Here is a 16,581-nt window from a genome sequence, read left to right as displayed (position 1 = left end):
TGAGTTTCACTCGTTGAATTCACTGTTGGTCCATAATGGCTGGTCCCTGGAGCACACAGGGGTCCAGTTCTCCATAGAGAGGATGAGAAGCATCAGCAGGAGCTGAAATGTGGTTTACAGCCCCAGAAAGCCAGAAAGTTGTGGCACTCCTAGGACCACCGAGGAGATTAAGGATTCTTTGGCCTTTCCCATTCTACTTTTGCATATTTGGCTTTATGAATATCGGGTAGGGATCAGCAAGACAGATTACGATGAGCTGAGTGACAGAAGAAGGAGCTGTGACAGTGGTGGAGATAAAATGATTTAGAGAATCAACATTGACTATGAAAGTGGAAAAATCTTAGGGGTGAGGTGTGTGTGGGGGGGGGGGGGGGAAATACATAAACTCAATGCTTTTCCAGAGGATCTGCACTGCTGTGAACTTCCTTGAACTGTAAAGACAGCTGCAGCAGACCCAGCATCACAGCACACATGATAGCTGTAGAGTGTTTTACCAAGGCCAGTCACTCCACAGGTGCAAAGCAGCAAGTCTTGTAGCAGTTCCTCAAAAACAAGGTAATGGTAAGCTCCTCATTCCCTGCCTTCACCCCTGCATTTTCCTCTGTGGGATCCTCTCCCATCAATACCTGAGGGGAAGTCTCCAGACACAAGCAGCTTGGGAATGGTGTTGGCAAAATGGAGAGGGATTTTAGCAAAGTCATATTTTCCGAGGCTGGAATACATGGAATTGGAAAGAATAACTAACATTGATTTGTGTTGCCCATTTGCATTAAAAATCACCTGCCTACCCAGGTGATTTAATTCAGCAAATGTGAGCTTGGCATGGGGAGTGTGCCATCAGCATTTCTTCTTACAACTATTGAGCTATATATATTGTCATATATATAATATACTATATATATCGCAAAATTGCTTTACTTCCAGTGGATGCAAGTGAACTGTCTTAGCCTTATCATAAGGGACTTCAAAGAAATCTGATAAAAATGAAACAAAAAGCCCAGGTGATCCTAGGGAGCCACTTGATGGTGGAAAGTCTTTAGTTTTGTTCATGCCTTGGTGCAGTTTATCCTTTGCTGATTTTTTTAACCAGCAGAGGGAAACCCACAGTGTGGTCACAGGTGATACTTTCTGGTTTCCTTCTCACCCAGAGTGAACGCAGGACTCACTGCTGTACTGAAATTACAAGGGACAAGAATGTGCAAATAAAGGAAACCATGTGCAGCATGTACAGTAGCCAGACCAGAAGCTCTCTAATTCCTGTTTATGTGGGATTTTCCTGCCTGCATTTTCTCTGTGCTTGTGAACATAAGTATTCACTTATTTGTGATCACATAAGGAAGTATAGTCTGTGTGGATTTTGCACCCAGTCAGTTTTACTCTGTAGGCTTGAATGCTGAGATAACAAAGACTAAATATGCCTTTTTTTTCCTGGTCTCAAACCTGAGAACCAGTTATTTTCCATAGGGTAGGCTTTCTCAGAACAGCAGCAGTTTCTTTTTGTCTCAGTGCTGCATTAGCCAAAATTCCAGGCTTGCTCTGACACCCCAGGACATTGCCTGCTGCCGTGGCTCTTGTTAGGGATGAATTTTAGTCAGCTTTGGTTCAAGAGTCATGGAAACTTATGCATACTACTCATGTGAAGATGGCCACGGGGACTTTTATGCACCACAGGGTTGCACTTTGTGGAGTTTACATGGAGAAGCTTAGCAAAATACAAAGAATTCTCACAAATGCTTTTCATACAGACAAAACCAGTTTCACAATGATAGCTGTAAGAACTGACCTTTTCAGCTTCCTGAAAGATTGATAGATTGTAACTTGGCAAAGTTGGGATAGGTAGGTAGAGGAATTTACAAAATTTACGCTTTTTCTGATAATCTGATACAGATGTTCTCTTTTTTTTTTCTTAACTTCTAGAGTGCCCGACCACACAGAAAAGTTGTTATAAAGGCAAATGCTTCCACCCCTCAATGAAGAGAATATTGTTTACACCTATTTTCAGAAGTATAAAAATTAACAACCTGTAGCCAAGACTGCAATCACCTTGTATTTTAAAGCCATCACTCAAAATTTGTTACCTGACAGTTCTTGTCTAAAGCTATGATATATGCTGCATCTAATGAAATCCTGTATGTTGAATTTACAAAAGGGGAAGAAAAATAAACTGACAACCTACATCACCTAGGAAGAACTTAAAGGGAAGGAACCACTTTCAGCTGATCAAGTCAGTGTGTCTTGGGCATGGAACCAAAGTTACAGTAGAAAAATGTATTCCTGCTGTGCAGGACAATAATTTAAATGTCACCCTGTCATCTGACAAATGGATTAAAAATGAACAGCTCAGAGGAGGAGAAACTCAAGAGATGCTGACAACAAAGTGCTCAATTTGAAGTGTGTGGCTTTCTCGCTGCAGGGACTCCTGCTCTCCCTCTTTGGTTTTAACCTCAGGAACAAATGACAGCTGCAAAGTGGAAGGAAGAAAGGGAAAAAAAACCAACATTCTGAATTATTGCATTATGGGCAGGATAGGTCACCATGTTTTGTGCTTGAGATTGTAACACAGCACCATCTGCCTTGGCCAAGGAATGGAAGAAGAGGGTGTCTGGCATAAGGAGGGTTTCCAGTGCAGCTGAAGCCTTACCTCTCTTCACGATCCCTCCATGAATAATTGTCTATTACCAGATACTTTTCATACTATTTAAAGATTGCCATCGAGATAATAATGACTATACTTGGTTTCACTGTAACATAACCACTGAGGATCACTGAATTGGACCTACACAGTAGCTTCTGTGAAAGAAAAATATTGGAGGACAGGGCAGGGAGGAAAGCTAATCCCCTTATCCATGTGATATGATTCACAAAGCATCAGTTTCCAACTGTTTTGTCCCAACTTGGAAAAAATGTTTTGGTTTAGCTTGTCAACTGACTTTGTTAGTTGGCTTCCTGATTAATGATACATAGACCAAAAATGGGGAAAGACTTTGTGAACACAGCCTTATTACAAATAAGAAATATTGCTAGTCTTCTTAGATTTTTCCACAGTTAAGAGTAACGAAAAGTAGTTTTCATTTCAAAGCATGACTTAACCTCTATAATCACAAAGCCTGGAACCCAGCTGTGGTGCCTCCCTGAGGTCATAGGTCCATGCACCCCAATACTCTTTCAGAAATGTCCCTAAGGAGCATAATGCCTGCAGCAATCCCTGTGAAGGTCCTGTGCTGAAGGGAAGCAGTGCAGCAGCTGCACCCACCCTCCCTTTCTCACTGATGGGCTGACAGTGCACTTCTCAGTGCCTCTGGTTTCATTTCCCAGGGACTGGAGTCCTGCCTGTTCAGACTTGGGGTTCCTGTGGCAAGGCTTTTTCTTCTGTCATGGAGCCTTAATTTTAACTGGAGGAAATGGATTTCTGTACTACAAACTAGAAAATTAAGGGCCAGAATACAGCTTGTGCATTACTTACACCTTCAAAGCAGGGATCACATGTACCAGCATTTTAACGCACATCGGAAGCTTCTTAAAGTGTTTTTCAAAGAGCTTCTCATTTGATTGCCTGTTTACTTTTACAGACGAAGCAGCTGAGGCACAAAGCAGTGAGGTCACTTGCCAGAGCAACTCAGCACAGCAAAAGCAGTTTCTTAGCCATAGGAGGGAGGAAGTTCCTCTAGTATCAAGGATGCCTGCCCCTCACAGATACTTTTTTTTTTTTTGCCAGAAAAGCTCTTAATCAGTAATATCCATTTGCCCAGCTGCATTGCAATTCTGGGCTCAGTTTCTCCACAAAGACTGCTAAAATCCTTATTTCTTGAGTGCCAGGAGATAGTGTTAAGCCTTCCATCAAAGATTAGAAGTTATTAGCAAGTGATTTTTTTATCCTGCTCCTTAAAATTAATTTAAATTATATAATTACCACATCTTCTTGAAACACTCTGGTTCAGCCAAGGGGTTTACTGAGTTCTGGCACCAAGCTGTATGTTTGCTCATTCATTTTTTAAAGAAATATGCTTGTATGTAGATACGTTATGTGACTGCAGACACATTGCATACTTTTTGTTCAAATTCCTTTTCCCTAGCAGAAGAGTCTGTGGATAAGGTTGACCCAAATGTACATGTACTTTCCGCACGCTAGCAGTTCAGTCCTGAAGCGCTTGGGTCAGGCCCTGGAAGAGTGGTGACAGCTGGAGATCACTGAGAAGCATAAAAACAGCTTGTTAGCTACAAAGAGGGGGCTTTCTCTCTGGTTATTCCTTCTTTCCATCTGACTCTTTTCACCTCTGTTGTAGTATCAGGCAATTTCACACCTTTAGGCTGCTTTCCTCAGTGTTAGAGCTGGCAGTTAAAGCACAGAGTTCTTGCAGAAGAACGAGCAGCAGTTGGTTTCAGTGATGGTGCAGTAACTTCCACCGCTGGTTTGGTTTTAAAAAAACCCTAGAAATATTTATTTCAGGCAATCATACAGAAGGTTTAAGGCACAGATATAAATACAGTTTCACAACATACCTGACTGGTTTTGTGGCAGGCTTAATCATTTAGACTCCCTGAGCTATCTTATTTAATTTCTCTTTTTTGTCTAGTTTGTCCTCCCTTACTCCTGTGTGCGTATACATGTGCATGCAGGTGTTGCATTCCCAAGGGCTCAGGGTGGGTTGGAGACTCATAGTCTGATCACAGCAGACCTGGGTCTGCAAACTTTTCAAAGATTATTCTTCCCTCCAGGGAGCCGAACCACCTCTGCTTTACTCTCATTCCAGCGTAACACATATTATGCCTAAAACACACTTGCTGATATGAGTTAATACAAACTTTCTGCTATCAGCTAGATCAAAATGAGATTCATGTGTATATATATATGTATTTATATGTATATGTACATATATATACATATATATACATATATATGCATATATTTACCTATTCCATATTGTATATAGAAATTATTGCTATAACTTATCAAAGTATGCTTCAATCTAGGCATGGGGAACTGAATCAAGATTGTTTAGCTGCCACAGCTGGTACACTCCTCCAGGTTTAGTTTCACATCTCATGGGAAACTAGTTTTTTGATTCTTTTTTTCTGGACCCTTCTCTGTCCTTGGACTGTTAATCCTGTGCTTTCTGCTGTTCCTGACATTCATTGAACCAAAGGATTGAGAATCCTCCCTCAGATTAGTCACCAACCTCCCCTCCCCAAAACAAACAAGAAAAATAAAAATCAATTCACTGCAGCGTTTGAGGACAGCAACTACAGCCCTGGATCCCTCCCATACATCCCTTCAAGGCTGTTCAGGAGCAGCAATGCTCCAGGCTATCCATCCCGCCAAAGCAGGAGGTGAGCCACAGAAGGCACTAGAAATCAGTGTGCTGGCAATTTGTTTTGCTGCTCTTTTTTTTTCCAATGACCAAAGTGGGAGATTTTGAAGACTTATTTTTTGAATTTAAGCACTTCAGATGAGGACCTGGTTACATGAGATAAATTCAAGCAATTGGGGTTGCAGTAAGGAAATAGTACTTCTTGCAGTGTTACCAGCCTGGCTCACAGCTCCATTCTCTCTTACTGATGTGCCTGGAGGACAATGGAGAATTTTTTTTAAGATGTTCTTCATCTTCCAATCCCCTACCATCATCTCTGTGGGAAACGTCCTCTGAAACCCAAAGCTTTCAGTTCTATGGCATCCAACGAGGGCTGCCCAGGCCAGACTCTGCTGACATGAGTAGGGCTCAGAGAACAAACACACAGCTGCTGGTGTCCAAAGGGTTTTCTCTTCCCCTGCCCTCTCTCAAGTCAGCACCTCTGTGGTTTTATATATACTTTTTGTTCCAGATTTTTTTGGTGTCTATTCCAGAAAAAAATTGTAAATGACTTGGCAGAATGACCCTTTGATAAACACTGGACATGTACCTGTACTATATGTATTAATGTGTAGGAGAGAATCCTTATTGTATGTAAAGTTTTATGAATGGTTATTTTTTAATTTATGTATTTAATATAGGATTCAATGACCTCTGGTGTTTTAGTTTGTATAAAAAATTTAAAAAGCAGAATTTTCTAAAAAAAAAACCCACTGTACATTCACGGAAATAGCATATCTGGAGTCTGTTCAGAGGAATCACGTTCAAGCTGAGCCACGGAGGCACATGCTGGGGCGTGGAGGGCTGTGACAGAGCAAGGGGCGGGGGTACATTGGGCTGGGGAGTACACCGATTAAAGAGTGAGCAAGGTCCTGGCGCGATCACTAGGGAGAGAGGGCAGGTAGCGGTCCCGCGGGGACCAAGGCTGGATTTATTGCTGTTTGTGCAGAAACCAAAACAACAGCAAGCTGCTGCCTGTCTGGAGTCCGCGGCGCACAGTCTGGGAGTTCTTGAAGGCTCTTGCCGCAGTTTGAAATAAAAAAGCCGCCTCTCGCTGCCTCCAGCTGGGCCGGGGTCGCGGCGGGGCGGGGGCGGGGCCTGGGCTGGGGCGGGGCTGGGGTTGGGTTCGGGGCGGGGCCGCGGTTGGGGTTGGGTTCGGGGCGGGGCTGGGGTCGGGGCGGAGCCGGTGCCGCTCTCCGCCCGTGCCGCCAGAGGGCAGCGCGGGGACACCGGGCCGCGCGCGTAGAGGGCGGCCAATGGCTTGGAAAAGTGTCGGTAAAAGCGCAGGGAAGTGACCGTAAGCCAGAGCCGTACCGGCGGTGACCGGCTATAGGGCCGCGGCTGGCTCCCGCTTCTGTTTCACTGAGGGGTCTGCGCCGCACCTTCGGCCCTTAACAGGCTCAGACTCTGCAATCGCCTCCCTCCCCATCAAATCTTTGCAATTTCTCTGCCTAAAATGAATTTAAAATCATAGAATCATTTCATTTTGAGGAGTGGGTCAGCAGTGCACAGCGGCCCTTCGTGGCTGTTGATGTCACAGAGAAAAAATGCTCGGCACCTCCAGTCCGAGGGCACAGGGAACTGTGTGTGCTGCCAAACAGCCCTTTGGGAAGAAAATTGTCAAGGAAAACTTAGAAATGGAAAGCACATTTGGAAATGCAAACTTGTAGCCATGTATTTATACCTATCTCATCCTTTTTACACTCAAGAAATCTAAGCTAAAGAATATGAGATTGTTACAGAATAGCCCCTTAACATACTCTTTACTAAAAAAATCCCAAACATTATCTTGCCCAAGATCCAGACCCCAGTAACTACAGTTCGTATCTTTAAGTGCTCTAAGAAGACTGAAACACATTAAATGGGTCTGAAACACAGAAATTTGGATCCAGATTCAGTTCTCTACTATTAGACTGTTCAAATGTTCATTTCCCTTGCTCAATAATCTTCAAATAATGAGTGAAGCAAAGAACTTGAGCCAAGCAGTCTTGTTTCCTTTGACTGGAAAAAAAATGAAGAAGGGGCATTTAATATTAAAATACACTAATTTAGAATTAAAGATAATAGATATGCAATATAAAATAGATGTGTGGTACAGGGCCTGTGGGATGAGCTCAGCTCAGAAGGACTTTGTGGATCCTCTCTGGATAAGGTTGTGGGGTGCAGCTTATTTGCCTGTACAAACATCCCTCACATCAAATGATGTGTAACATAGTTGCTCAGTGACCTGATCAGGAGGCATTCGGTTTTCTAAAAATCTCTAATAAAACTAGGAATGTATTTCAGGGAAAGTGCTGGTAATGGGAGTTGGATCTGTAGGGGTGTACAAAAGCTCCTGCATGAAGTCTCAGCCTGAGCACCTGCTGGAGTAAACCAGGAGTATTTTGTTGATGGAATGAATATACAGTGCAGGACAACCTTGCATCCTGTACAGATACACCTCAGAATGGTAAGCCTGGGTGTTATAACATCTGTTATGTCATGTCTGATTTTGCCATCTCCCATGTACACATGGAAGCATGGCCATCCAAGGGATCCTTTTATCACAACGACAAGTACTTTGCACCATATATTGGGTCTAAGCCCTGTCCCAGACTGTCCTTCTGCCACAGTAGGCACGGTGAGTGCTCATGGCTAGAGTGAAGTCTGGCTATGCATTAGAAGGTCTCTGCATTGTCTCTATAGCCCCTTTGGATGACAACAGTTTTCCATTGTTTGGGATATTGTCTAAACATAGTAAAAGCCCTAATAACTGGCAATGTGCCATCTGCTTTGTGTTGAGCAGGGCTAAGTCTGAACATTTCAAAGCCCTGTTCCTGCTTGGGCAGAGATGCATCCCATAGCTTGTCCTACACTGACAAGAGGCCATTGTACTACATCTGCTCCAGGGCCTGGTCAGCAAGTGACAGCCATGAACAAGCTGTTTTGCACAACAAAGAAAATCCTGTGAAAACCATTTTAGAAGCCTGAAACAGGACTGAGACTAGAGATAAAATGATTTCAGTGTGTACAACAGATGGAGACTTTAGGGCATGGAGCCACTAATCTATGGATTACAGACTCCCTAATTATAGACTAACATTTACCATTTACCATTTATGAGAGGCACTTCTGCCAAGGGAGAGATCTTGCAGGTCATCATTCACATCTGTATCAACATATACATAAAAATAATTGAAAGGTAAATTACTAACAGTGAATCAGAAGGGTCACAGTGCATAAGTAACCTGCCATGTTCTTAGCAATGTTCTACCAAGAGAAATCTCTTACTTCATATCAATGGAACAAGTACAGGGAAAGGGAAAAGGATTTTAGTTTCACAGAATGTGAGTGATTATTTTGGCAGTTACGGGTCTGAAATTCTTAAAATTATATATGTTTTATAGATGCATAAAAGTTGCATTTCAGGTAAGGCATTAACACATCTGGGGTGCAGACTGATTACAGTCTCAGGCATTCAAAGCTTATCATAACAGACGCAACATTCATATGCTTTCCTAGGGAAATTACTAACAAACAGCCTTTCATAATTTCTCAATCCATAACACCTTACTTTTGAAAGTATTTTGAAAGTTCGCAGCAATTGATGCTGATAGCTCACCCATGCTCTGGAAAGAACCAACATCAAAATGCTGCAATTTGACCTTGGGTTCCAGCCTCTCCATCAAGAAAGCATGTGGCTCACTATCTGTTCACTCTCTCTCTTTGGTCTTTATTTTTTCATGCTTAGTAAAATTCATAAAGCAGTGACACTCAGTACAATGGAATTTTGTGGTGCACAATTCCCTATTAGACAGCCTGTAGTCTGATGAGTCATCTCAGCCACACTGTCTGCCCAGAGTGTGGCACTCACAGTCCATTGGTTTAGAAATAATAAGCAGCTGAGATGAAAGAACCAAGCCAGAAGTTAGGAAATTAGGAAAAGCAAGGAGCAAAAGTGGGTATGAGCATACAGATAAAACCTTGATTTTAATTTAATGTCTGTGCAACATGGTAATCCCACAAGGTAAGGTGAGGATTTCCTTGGGAAATAGCAATGAAGGGTGGTCTGAAACCAGCACAACCTACTCTTCTCAACCTTTGGGTCTGTCACAGGCTGATATTGACCTTGAGGTAGCAGGCTTTAATTTGGGTTAAATCCCCCTTTTTCATATGATTTCTTCCAGGTGTATTTGATGCAGCTGAGATTGGGTTCTGGCCTTCAGGCAGAGTCTTGAGTTTCACATGAGCAGCTGAAAAAGAGTTGAGGGAACAATCAATTCCAAGCCTGCTTGCAAAAGAGTGGTCTTACAAAGGAGTGGAGGGCAGGCTGTGTTTGGGTGATGGATTTTGGTAGTACAGAAGCCTTTTTCTTCTATTCCCTGAAAAAAGGGGACTCTAAGCTGTGCTTGCTTTTCACTAGGACATACTTAGTGAGCAACATAGATGGGCATTATCTATTTATATCTATTTTAATGTCTGTGTGGAAGGGATAGCCCACACGTCCGTAATGATAGGATAATTTAACAGTGATTCCACAGGATAATTTGGTGGGACAGTGAATACAGACTGAACACAGTTTCTAACATAACTAGATCAGTTGGAGGTATGAAAATTAAGTGAAAAATTAACAAGTGGTCCCAGCCATGGCAAGTACAGGTTCTAGCTCCTGCATGGCATCAATCACTCCAGTTTACAGAATACATTTTTCCTCCAAAGCAGCAGCAAATGGGCTGTCAGGTAAGCAGACCAGGATCTTCAGTCACAGCCTAGTTCCTGTGGTAGTTAGAGAACTTCTTTCATGCATTATACCAGGGTGTGCAGGGCCATGATAAAAAAATGCACAAGTGGCAGCTCTGTTTCCTTCACCAGCCTGGCTAAAGTATATTTGACTGCTTGCTTCCTCACAGTCACAAGGAACCATATAAACAAACAAGCAAACATAGTACCTTTAAATCCAGTAATTCTACTCTGCTGACATCTAATTACCTGTTATAGGCTTGTAATCACTGGCACATAATCACTAATTATCTCTAGATACACCACCTGTTTTTGCACCAGTGTGCTTCCCTGAAGCCACAGGTTGAAGGAGGGAGAGGTTGAAGGCAAGGACAGTTTAGGACTGCAATGCTTGATTAGGTCAAGTGCAACACCATGGAAACAAGGAAATCTCAGCTTAGTCCTCCAAGTCATTTCTGGGAATAAAAGCAGGCACAGAGGAGAGTAGCTGGTGATCCCTAAGAAAAGCTGGAATGAGAGGGAGTCACAACAGCAGATATGCTTGGAAGCAAGTCAGCATTTGCCATCACAACAGAGGCCAAACACAGAGTGAGACCAAACAAACCAGACTTCACAGTTTAGGATGATGCCATACAAAAAGCAAGGAACAAACAGGACCAGGTGGAAAGAGATTGATTTTGAGAGGCAGAACATGAATTTGGAGGAAGTGGGCTGACTGCTCTTGAAGTGAATCTCGTGGCACACGTCTGGCAGAATATTCTGGGCTTCTAATTTATACAGAATGTGTGTTTTCTTACATAAATCCATCTCATCCAGGCCCTAACGGTCCACCCTGCGCCAAGCCAGACAACTGTTAGAGTGGCAAAAATCTCACCATTCCTGAAACTGTGATCCCAAAGGTACCCATTGACACGTGAACAACAAATGTCTGGAAGTTTAATTGGCTGATCCTAGAAATCTGGAGTTACATCTCTGGGTTGCTCCATCTTTAATAGAAGGTGGCCTGGAGCTCGCCTGAGCTGCAGAACCTCCAGGGTCACCACCCATTCTTCCTTTTTAGTTCAGGTGGGCCCAGCAGACTCTAGCCAGGTTGGAATATCTGGGGTTTCATACTAATACCAGATCTGTGCTTCTGACCCTCTTGAAAACATTACTTATCATTGATGCCTTCTATCCCCAACAAATTTGTAACTGAGTGACTCAGTTTGCATCTGACTGCAAGGCCTGCAGTGCCATGGAAGTCCTTCGACACTGTGAAAACAGTAGTCCTTCCTTGGAGGACCTGGTGAGGGAGAAAGACAGTCCAGATTTCCCACAGAAAAATTTTCAGAACTATTTTTCGACAATTACTATTTCTTAACATTTTGACTAGCAGCTTATTTCAGGAGGAAAAAAATACCCCATGTGTTGAAATACTGGAATTTTCCATAGGGTTTTGCTGAGCACTAAACAAATCTGGGAGCAAAAAGTATTACTGCATTTCAGAAATATTCTTGGAGTAACCAAGCACAGAAGATTATAACTTCCAGCTGCTTATCAGATTTGTGGTTTCTGTTAGTATGACAGACTGACAGCATGCTGAAGTCAGGCTGTGTGTGTTGCTTGAAATTACTCCCTCCAACAAAACAATAGCATTCTGCAGTAGAAATTACCACACTATTAACCCACTCTCCCTGTGGTTTTGGCATGAAATACTGAAGTTTTGACTGAGTCAAATGTTTTGCCTTTCTGACTCTGCAGTGATTTGGCTTTGGTAAAGGATTTCACCAAGGACAACACCCTGCACACAGCAGTTCCCCAGGAACTGATATGCAGAGCAGCCTGGAGGATCACAAAGGTCTGTCTCATCTTCTAAGAGGCCTATGTCTGAAAGTTTAGAAACTGGAGTGTGGTGCTGGAGGCATCAGACACTGGCCCTCCCCAGATGATTGAGATAGGCTCATCAGTCACCTGCCCTTCATAAACATGCCATTTCTGGGTGAACAAAAGAGCCCACCCATCTCTGACCTCAGAATCTAAATGTAAGTGGGACAACCAGATTTTCTTGGCTCTTCCACAGTTTCTTTTGTATTTGTACTTAGCCTGACTTTTCCTGAGGCACATGAAAGGCAGGGCTGGGGGCTGCCTGACATTGCTGCAGGAATGATAGTAGAACAACCCTGTTTATCTGTCCAAAAACAGGACACACTTGTAAATTACGACTGCAGAGTATGAGAGGGCAGCTCTAACTTTGCATGAAACAAGACAACTAGGACTTACTTCTTCATTGCAACTTATCATGAATGTAATAAAGGGATGCAGTTTTATCAAATCCTGCAGGAATCAGAAGAAATCAGTGTTAAACTGATTAAACTGCTACTACCACTGTCTTGCTGCTTCTCCAGCTGAACTCACAGACCTTCAAAGAAAACAGGCTACGAAAGCTGATGTGCATTTATCCTGCTCACAATGTTATGCAGTCATTACGTCACATCATTTTCATATGCAGACAAAGATCTGCTGCCTTCAGACCCACAGGAAAATCCGTGTAAAACCATTCTGTATGGATCTGACATCAAGGAAGGAGATGTCCTCACTCAGGACATGGCTCAGGCTTGTTCAGCACTGGTGAAGGAAAGGGTCAAATCCCACCTAATGTCAACAGTCTTTTTCCTTCAGATAACACAATATTCTCTGAGTCTAATGATCATTGTATGGAGCTATGTATATCACAGCTATGGAGCCTGAGATGCTTCCTGGTGTAATGAGCAACTTCCAGTGACACAGGCAGCATTATGTCACCATCCAGGACATGCTTCACTCTTCTAAACCATTTTCTATTTTTATTGCAGATAGAATGATGTTGCACAAAGCATCTGGGAGCTGGGAACCAGCAGAAAAGATTGCCAGCAGAAGACGTAAGGTTTTTCAAATTAAGAATCTGCCCACTGCCCTGACTTATGGAAAATAAATTAGCAAAGTTATCAGAAGATACCCGTCAGAGGACAACAGTGCCTTGGCAGTGGCAGGCAAGATGATCTAATTTGACTTCTCTGTCAATAGCTTTTATATTTGAAAGATTCATTTGGCAATTAAAATTCCTCTTCAGACATTTAAAAGATAGCAGTAAGTTTGACAGCCTCATGAAGAAAATGCTTGAGAAATTTACAGGACATGTTGTGCCTCTCAGTGGATACTCTGAGGCTTGGGCTGTCACAGTTTAGAACCTGCAATTCCCAGCACAGACTGATGGGAGCACAGCCAGGGCTCTGGCAGCAGCACTGGGGTTTTGAGAGCACAGAACAAGAAAATGCATAGCCCAGACAAGGTGACTATGTCCCGTCTTATTAACTAATCCTTTTGCAGAAAGGGATTTGCTTAAAGACCACTTCCCAGAAGGCTGCACCATTCCCCCATTTATAACCAGTGTGGCTCACCTTGTAATGTGACAGATTTCCATTTCGCAGTGTGCCTCAAACAGTTCTTACTCTAGAACTAGAAAGACATGAATTAGAAGCTTGCCACTACAGAACTTCCCATAAAATAAATGCTGTTCCTTGCATCAGAAGAGCAGCCTATTTCTATTCCTTCATGATACAACCAGCGGTGCCCATCTGGTGGGCTCAGCTCAGATTCCTGACCAAGAGGACTAGCACTTCTGTTCTGGGGTCAGGATGTGAACCCAGCCTTGAGCCAAGGAAATCCTTGCAGGACCCACAGTTGTCTCTGGTGGGTCCTGCAGCAGCACATGAGCTCACATGCCTATGATCTCTGTCCTCCCTGGGCTCAGGCAGGGGAAACAGCCTTCCCACTGGAGCTCCTCCCTGTGGATCCTCTCCCTGATCTCTATCTTCAATCTACTTTGTACAGAGAAGCGACAGGAGAGCTGGTTTGCCAGCAGGGTTTGAAGTTGCACCACTCATGACTGTTTGCCTGACAAACATTTTTGTCCATGAGCATATAAACATGTGATTTGAAGAAAAGAAAATTTGCTTAACTACAGGGGCAGACATTTTGTCATTGTATAATTAAAAGCTTCATATCTGATCCAAGGTATACATATACAGAAATGTATATGTATATGTATATGTATATGTATATGTATATGTATATGTATATGTATATGTATATGTATATGTATATGTATAGGTATATGTATATGTATACGTATATGTATTCTGCTGGGCTCAAAAGCAACTGTGCAGTGAACACACACTGAACACAAACTTCAATTTTCATGGTATTCTTGAACTAGTAGCCTTACAACACCTAAGAAAAAAGATCTTAAAAGTGAATGGCAATTTGAAAAGTAAAGATCAAGAACTGTCTTTTATACAGTGAATAATTTTCATTAAAAGTCAGATTTTAAAACCTTCCCTTCCCAGAAGAGTCCCATACTCCTTTACTGGTGCAGATAATTTCAGTACAACCCTCCATGCAGCAAGGCACTAGGAAAGATAAACATTGGAATCAGGATTTAAATAAATATTGCTATTAAAATACAATGCTGAAACTTTTGCATGTTTGCAGAATCAGACAAAAGCCAGGCCCTGTTCCAGAGAATTTTAATTCCCCATAAAGTTGCATATGGAGATGTCCCAGCCAAAACAAGGGGTTCACTCTAACTCCACTGTGGTTAGTGCACATAGGCACGGGGCAGCCTGCAGTGCAGGGGCATGCTGTTTCTCCTGGGAGAGGCTCACTCCTCTATCTAGGCTACTGCTTGCCCTCAGGAGTCAGGGGCTCAGCTTGCTGTGTGAAGCATGGCAGCCACCAGCTCAGAGATCAGCACATCCCACTCACTGGGGGCAGAAGCTAACTGAGAGGGGATTTCATCTTCTACTCAGTCATCTCACTTGCAGCAGGAGGAGGATAAATTCCTTTATGCTAAGGCAGTGCCTTAGGAAGGTAAAGCCCTGGTGGGCAGGCACTTTGTGTGCATTTGCTTGGCCAGTACTGGTGGTCTTGCTGCTAAGCATCCAGAATGCAGAGGAAGAGCATTTGCCAGGAGAACAGGAGTAGAAAACAACTCCAGAACAAACGTGCTCTGGCTATTTGAAGGAATACTTCCTTCCCTGGCTGCCAAGTCACTGCTGCTGCCCCTGCACCTGAAACATGACAGCACTGAGCTTTTCTCCTGGCACATCCTGGTCGGGTGGCAACAGGGCTCTGGTGCAGGCATCACACTCATGGTGCTGAGCATCATGAAGCCACAATGCTGGGGCAGCTACATATTAAAATTCACATAAGAGCTCAAGAACAACCAAATGCAACCCTCTCTGGTGCTGCTTTAGAGAAAGCAAGGACAGACACTGGCCAGTATTTCACTGTGCTGTGAAACACAAGTAATTTTTCCAAGTTTGCAGACACAGCCAGTTTATACTCAGTGCATCCTCTGTTCTCCTAACCCTTTAGACCTGAATAATTAGTCAAAAATTCAAGTTACTGTAGAAAAAAATAGACTCAGTTAATGACACTGGTATGAGTCCAGTTGCAAAAGCAGACTGTTTCCCACCATGCAAAAGGAGGGAAATGATCCCAAACCATTGCTTCCCACACAGCCTCAAGCCTCAGTCAGCCAGTGCTCTCAGACTGCCTCTTCAGGCTTAATCACAGGGTCATTTTTCTCCATGATGGATCAGGCTGTATGTGGATTTTCTTTAAGAACCACCAGTCTTCGGAGGACTGGCAGAGATAATGGCACTGTTTTGTTTAGCAGAAAATGTTGAAAAAAGCATGACTGACATCTCATAACACAAAAATATGGAGTGAGAAATCACTTGATAGGATTTAGAGTCCAGGTACCATGTATACTTGTTCTAGATAAAGAAATGAGCACTTGGCAGAACGATTTTAGTCAAAGCTCCAGTTTTGGTGCTCACGATAGATTTCACAGGCTGCTACTGTTATACAGCCGTTAGCATGTGTAAAACTCAGTCTTGGCTGTCGGACTGTCCTTCAGCACTTTTGAAATGAAGTTGCAATGGATCTCTCAAAGCAACACCTTAAACCAGCCGACACACGGAGCTTGTTTGCGCGGCCAGTCAGGAGCACCGTGCTTGCGTTTGGGAGCACTGAAGCCTTTTTGAAGAGGACATCGCCTGTGTCCGGCTGTAGCGTCCACCTAACCGCAGCACCTCTGCAGGGACGAGCAGAACGAGGTACGGCCCCGGGCTCGTGAGCAAACGCAGGTTTGTGGGCTGCACGGCGTGCCGGTGGGACAAAACGGACGCGCGGCTGTCGGGGCTGTTGCCGGTACGTCCGGGCACAGCCCACCCGCCGAGCGCCCCGCACGGCCAGCGGCGAGGCCCTCCCGTGTGTCCGCTCCGTCCTCACGGCTGGAGCGTCCCGGGAGCGCTGCTGGCAGCTCCCCGCAGCGACCCGGACAGCAACGTCCGGCCCGGAGGACACCGAATAAGCCGACCCCAGCTCGGGCCGAGTGCCGCCCACCCAGGTCCCACCGCCGCTCAGCCTCCCGTCGGGTCCGCCCCGCCCCGAGGCCGCGGCCCAGTCCCGCCCCGTCCCGCCCCGGCCG

This window comes from Cinclus cinclus, chromosome 14 (genome assembly GCF_963662255.1).
Source record: "Cinclus cinclus chromosome 14, bCinCin1.1, whole genome shotgun sequence".
Lineage (NCBI taxonomy): Eukaryota > Metazoa > Chordata > Aves > Passeriformes > Cinclidae > Cinclus > Cinclus cinclus.
Note: the sequence above shows the minus strand (reverse complement) of the source record.